Source organism: Pan paniscus, chromosome 18 (genome assembly GCF_029289425.2).
Source record: "Pan paniscus chromosome 18, NHGRI_mPanPan1-v2.0_pri, whole genome shotgun sequence".
Lineage (NCBI taxonomy): Eukaryota > Metazoa > Chordata > Mammalia > Primates > Hominidae > Pan > Pan paniscus.
In genome coordinates, this window is record NC_073267.2 from 95,306,396 (window position 1) to 95,312,886 (window position 6,491).

General features: G+C 54.2%; 1 protein-coding gene across 7 annotated transcripts in view; it reads left to right on the forward strand.

Annotated features, from left to right (window-relative positions):
* The window catches only part of GSE1 (Gse1 coiled-coil protein), a 502,305-nt gene that overhangs the window by 384,731 nt on the left and 111,083 nt on the right, over window positions 1–6,491 (forward strand). The gene's annotated exons all lie outside the window — the stretch shown is intronic.

Below are 6,491 nucleotides of genomic sequence, written 5' to 3' on the forward strand. Positions count from 1 at the left end.
TGGAGGTTTGGGGAGCCCCTCCTGAATTCACCTTATTTGGATTTCTAAACCTTAAAAAAAATTAAGTGTAGGCTACATGGAAGCTGGTGATCCAGGAATTCAGGCGAGGGAGCCCTGGGTGGTGAACCCCAGGGTTCTTCCCCCACCGCGCGCAGTCACCCCCACTCCTGTGCCCCCTGGGGTCGGGGAGAAACGCACAGGCCTGCCCCAGGTGGGGCCACGTGACCGCAGGTCAGGAAGGCTGTGCTGCGTGTGACCGCTGGTTCTAGGAATGAGCTGATTTTATTTCCTCCCTCCCTCCGAGTTGATCTCCCTTGAGCTTTGACACACGGTACCTAAATGAAGGTGGGGTGTGTGTGGGTGGGGAGGGTGATGTGGGGGTGTAGGGAGGAGAGGGGAAGTTCCTAGTTTTCCCATGTTGAGGCTTTTATAAAATTCTGCAGAAGACGCTGCCCTGGAGCTTTATTTCTGAATTGTTTTGCTGGGGAAGGGTGCACGTGGCCCGGTGTTCGGTTTCGGGTTTTTTTTTTTCTCTGTTCAGAAGATCCTGTCACTTTTGCTGAGGCTTCCACACCGCTCTGGAGTCCCCAGGAGCAGCGTGTGGGGCAGGAAGGGGCCTGGACAGGACCCAGCTCCCTTGGATCTGGCCTTTGCTGCCCTAACCTGGGCAAACGTTTTCACTGAGTTAACAGAGCAGGGCAGAGGGTCACCAGAGTCCAACTGACTTAGAAAAAAAAAAAAAAAAAAAAAAGGCAGGAGAGAGTCCTCCTGGAGGAAATCTGTACTTTTACTCTTTTTGAGTTTCGTGGTGTCTGTTTTAGTTCCCAGTAACTGACCAGGTCTATGTTTTTTCCTTGGTGTGTATGCCGTTTTGATAGGAAGAATATTGAATATTTTCCAGCGTTTCCATTCCATTCTTGATCTTTTTTTTTTCTCCTCCTCTGCCTGAAATGCAAATCAACAACAAACAGCAAGCTTGGCTTTTCCCTCCCTCCGCACTTCCCTTAGCGGATCCAATCCAAATTAGAACCGGGAATCCCCAACTTAGTAAAATAAAGGTTGTAAGGGGAGGGCGGAGTGAGCCCTTGGGAACTCAGAGCTCTCTCTCCCATGGGAAGATGCCAGGTAAATGAGGGCTGGGTCTGAGTCGCGCTGACATTCACCAGAGCCCTTTAGCCCAAAATGTAACAGATCCTCATGCTGTATCTGGGTTTTTCTCGTCTGGCTCCCCCAGGGTCTCTGGCTGGGGGAAAGCAGAGAGCTTGTGCCTCCCCGGCAGCTGTGCCTGCCTTGGAGGCGCTCAGGACCAGCTTGTGCCAAGAATGAATCTTCTTAAGTACAGGGCGTCTTCAAAGCACAGGTGTTTGTAATCTACACCCCTCTTCACCTGCCACTGGAGGCTGCTGGTGCATATTTATTCATCAGGTGACCGATTTTCTGTTTACACAGGGAGACTCAGAAAGAGGAGGAGGAAGTGTCAGGCTGGGAAATTCAAAGCCATTAAGGAAGATCAGCCCAGGCTGGAGTAAAGCCCCCAGTGGGTAGGCAGGAGGGGTGACTTTTGTCCTGACCCCCAGGGAGATTAAGAGAGGTCAGAAGTGAGGGGAGGGGAGGTCGGGGCACAAGTAAATCTCAGCCTGTGGGTGCAGGCTTTCTCCGCATTATAGTTTTTTTGGTTGTTGTATTTAAAGTCCCCACTGGGTTTTACACTTTATTGTCTTAGTGTAGTATTCAGGGTGAGGGCTTACCGGGAAGAACTATGGTCAGGGAGTGGCTTCCCAGGGCTGGGGTTAACGCATTGAGAGTGATGGAAACAGCAGTGGCCTGGTCCTCTTTATTTTTCGAGATGGAGTCTTGCTGTGTCGCCCAGGCTGGAGTGCAGTGGTGTGATCTCGGCTCACTGCAACCTCCACCTTCCAGGTTCAAGAGGTTCTCCTGCCTCAGCCTCCCGAGTAGCTGGGATTACAGACACCCACGACCATGCCAGGCTAATTTGTGTATTTTTAGTAGAGATGGGGTTTCGCCATGTTGGCCAGGCTGGTCTCGAACTCCTGACCTCAGGTGATCCACCCACTTTGGGCTCCCACCTTGGGCTGGGATTACAGGCTTTACGTGCCCAGCCCTGGCCTGGTCCTCTTGAGTGCTCTCAGGCCCTGTTACAAATGCTTTGTGGGCTCTCTGTAGATCTCACTTCCTCTCTCTGAGGTAGCTGCTGCCATCCACCCACTTATCAGATGAGCAAAGTGAGGCCCAGGGGCTCAGCAATTGCCCAGCTTGGGAGTGGCGGAGCTGGGACATGAAGCTGGCTTCTGTCTGCCACACTGAACTGGGAATAAGGGGGGCCAGGTGCAGCAGCCAGCATGGCTTGCTTCGGGCCTGTGGTTCTGGATGAGAGGCTGACCCTGCCCCACAGAGGCCTCACACCATGGTGCTCTGCAGCCTCTTGGACTTGGTTTCTATGCCTGATGCCAGATCCCAGACACTGCAGGGAGCAAGGGCCCAGAACCCGCCTGTCCAGCCATTGCCCCAGGGGCAGTTCACAGTCAGGCTGGCATCAGGCACCCGCTGCTCCTGTTTGACAGGTGAGAGGACTGAGGCTGGGCAGTAGGTTTGAAGTCAGGCTCTGCCTCTCCTGAGCTGTGTCCTTGGGCGGGTGACTGATACTCTCAATTGAGTCTGTTTTCCCATTTGTAAGATGGGATCCATAATTGTATCTCCCTCAGGATCCGTGTAAGGCAAGGGTCAGCAATCCATGGCCCGGCCCATTGTAAGTCAAGTTTGATTGGCACACAGCCACGCCTGTTCCTCTGGCAGCTTTCACATTATAATGGCCAAGCTGAGTTGTGAGCAGAGACCATCTGGGCTGGCCACGCCTAAAATCTTTAGTTACTATTTGGTCCTGGACAGAGAAAGTTTGCCCACGCTCTGTTGCAAGAAACAGAATGAGCAGGTCCACTGAAGATGGTGCCTGGGATGAAGTTAGCGCTTGTCGAGTGATAACTGTAATAATAATAATTCTTATTTTGTCACGGTCATTATTGTTATTGAGGTAGAATTATTTGCAGCAAGTCACAGAGCTTTTTTTTCTTCTTCTTCTTCTTTTTTTTTTTTTTTTTTTATGTGAGACGGAGTCTCTCTCTCTTGCCAGGCTCGAATGCAATGGCGAGATTTCGGCTCACTGCAACCTCCGCCTCCCGGGTTCAAGCGATTGTCCTGCCTCAGCCTCCCAAGTAGCTGGGACTGCGGGAGCGCGCCACCACGCCCAAGTAATTTTTTGTATTTTTAGTAGAGACGGGGTTTTACAATGTTAGCCAGGATGGTCTCGATCTCTTGACCTGCCTTGGCCTCCCAAAGTGCTGGGATTACAGGCGTGAGCCACCGCACCTGGCCAAGTCATAAAGCTTCTTAGTGGGGACCTGAACTCTTGTCTTTGGACCAGGCCTCTTGCCGCCATGGTTGTAGCGTCTGCCTCTTAGTGCTTCTTCACTGGCCAGGGGGAAATGGTAGCCGTGAGGGGATGCTGGCTGCAGGGAGAGCAAGGTGCAGGGGCATGTGTGAAAGGAGATGGGGCTGGTGAGTGGGAGGGCACAAGCTGTGGCCTCCACCTTCCTGCAAATGGGGCGACTGGGAAATTCAAACGGGGGTCCCTTCTCAAACCTTCCTCTGTATGTACGTATGCCTAGATCCCCCCTTTCCTGAACTGCACCAGGCTGCTAGCCTCATGCTGGCGCAGACTGGGTGTCTCCTTTTTACCAGACTCAGTGCCAGGACAATAATAACGATCCTAAAAATGATAATAATAATAACGAGGACTGGGCGAGGTATCTTACACCTGTAATCCCAGCACTTTGGGAGGCCGGGGTGGGTGGATCACTTGAGCCCAGGAGCTCGAGACCAGCCTGGGCAACATGGTAAGAACCCCTCTCTACAAAAAATGCAAAAACAATTAGTCGATCGTGGTGGTGCCTGCCTGTAGACCCAGCTACTCAGGAGGCTGAGGTGAGGGGATCACCTGGGCCCAGGAGGTCGAGGCTGCGGTGAGCTGTGATTCCACGACTGTACTGCAGCCTGGGTGACAGTAAGACCTTGTCTCAAAAAAAAAAAAAAAAAAAATTCATGAGGAAGAGGCAGTGGCTGCTTCGTCTACTATTCCCATTCCACGCCAGACACGGTGCTTCCTCAGAACAGCTCTGGAGGTGAGGCTACTCTTATCCCACTTGACAGCCAGGGAAACTGAGGTACAGAGAGATTGAGGTCACATGTGCGCTAAATGGTGGAGCAGGGCGCCGATCCTGGGCAGTCTGGCTCCAGAGTCCCTGCTTCATAAATATCTGTTGACTGTGTTGAGTGGGAGCTGGCCGCTGGCGTTGGCAGCGGCACCCTCCCAGCCCCTTATCTGGTTCCTGTTGTTTCTGGAGGGAGGACTGACTCCTCAGCCATCAGCTGACCCCACCCCAGCCCCACACTGAACTCTGGGTGACCCTGGCCTTCCCTCAGGATCACTGTCCACTGCTAGAAAGGCTGCCCTCGGCCCTCCAGGGAGGAAACCGAGGCCCAGAGAGAGCTGGGGCTTGGCCCATAGCCATGAAGCCTGCTGGTGGTTGCTCTAGGACTCGGGGTCCCCCTGGAATATTTCCCCACCCCCAGCTGCCCCCGGAGGCCAGAGCAAGTCATAAATATCTCATCCGGCCTGTCCTAGGCCCCTTTCTGACCATCCTGGGAGGGGCTTGCAGGAGGCTGAGGCGTCCCCTGCTGGGAGCTGGGGTACCCAGAGTGAAGCTCAGCCTGTGGGGGCTGCTGGCTTCTATTTCCCACCCATCTAAACTGCTTCCAGAAAGTCAAGGTGTGAGGCAGGGGCTCAGGCCCACCTGGGTTGGGGGTGGTGTCTGGAGGTGAGGTCAGGCTGGAACCCAACTCCCAGGGTGCTCGGAGCCGAGGCGGGGACGGGGCACCCACAAGAACCAAGGTCTTGCATAGCCTCAGGCTTGTCATGGGACGTTAGCAAACCATAGCTGTGGCACCGGAACCGCCCAAGACCCGCTCTGGGCGCAGGTTAGGCCTAATGGGATCTGACTCAGATAAAAGGAAAACATGGCTATTTTAGTTGTGATTGAGAAAGCTGCTTATTTACAGCTCAGAAACTCAGCGGGGACAGGCATTTCGGCTTCCATCTAGCACTTTCCAGGCAGTCACTAATTAATCTTTCGATACCCCTGAGAGATGGGGAGGCCGCCACGGTTCCATCTGTCGGCTGGGAAAGCCAGGGCCCTTTTGTCCCAGCTGCAGCCCAGCCCTTTTCCGAGGGGCCTGGTCTGGTTCCCACCCCCCCTGCCCAATTTGGTTCTCATTAAGGTTTTTTTCTTGCTTAAATGTGTTGTTGTTACGCCATGGGTGGGAACCTGATATAGTCCCGCTGGAAACTCTCTTCTTATCTCCTTGACTCTGGAGACAGAAGAGGTTTCTTTGTACTCTGGGAGCAAATGGTCATTATGTTACCTGGATTCCGGGGCAAGAATGCGTGTCCTTCTACGCAGGGGAAAGTGCAGGGTGGGAGCGGCAGGTGGCCCAAGCCACACAGCTCCTGGACAGAGCCGGGAAGGGGAGGACGTGTCTGGACTTGGCCTCCTGCTTTGAGCCTGGTGCTCCGTGTCGCTTGCCCATCTTCCTCCTGGACATGGACACGTGTGGGGGGAGCGGTCCCAGGGGGATTCCCTCTCACCAGTGTCAAGTGTGATGGAGTCATCTGGTCTACCCTGGCATTGTGTAGATGAGATCACAGCGGTCAGGAGAACTCGCAGTCCTGTTGACTTCAAATTCTCTTCCTTAGACTTTTGGGGAGACTAGGGTGGTAGAGGCAGCCTCTCCATCAACTAGGGTGCGTCCTGTCATACTCTTTGTGGGAAAATCATTAGACTGTTGTGGCCCTTAACGCGGCCTTTCAGGAAGGATGATGGGATCCCCTCTTAGGGGACCTCCTCAGCCAAACAGATCCTTGTCCCTGTCTGGGATTGTCCCCTTTTGGTGGCCTAGCTGCAGGATCAGCAGAAATTTTGAAGCTATAGGGGCACCGTGTATTCGAAGGGAAGAGGGAGTTCGGGGGTGAGGGAATCAACATCCACATGGTATCCTCCTCCTCCTCCTCCTCCTCCTCCTCCTCCTCCTCCTCCTCCTCCTCCTCCTCCTCCTCCTCCTCCTCCTCCTCCTCCTCCTCCTCCTCCTCCTCCTCCTCCTCCTCCTCCTCCTCCTCCTCCTCCTCCTCCTCCTCCTCCTCCTCCTCCTCCTCCTCCTCCTCCTCCTCCTCCTCCTCCTCCTCCTCCTCCTCCTCCTCCTCCTCCTCCTCCTCCTCCTCCTCCTCCTCCTCCTCCTCCTCCTCCTCCTCCTCCTCCTCCTCCTCCTCCTCCTCCTCCTCCTCCTCCTCCTCCTCCTCCTCCTCCTCCTCCTCCTCCTCCTCCTCCTCCTCCTCCTCCCTTTTTTTTTTTTTTTTAAGAGCT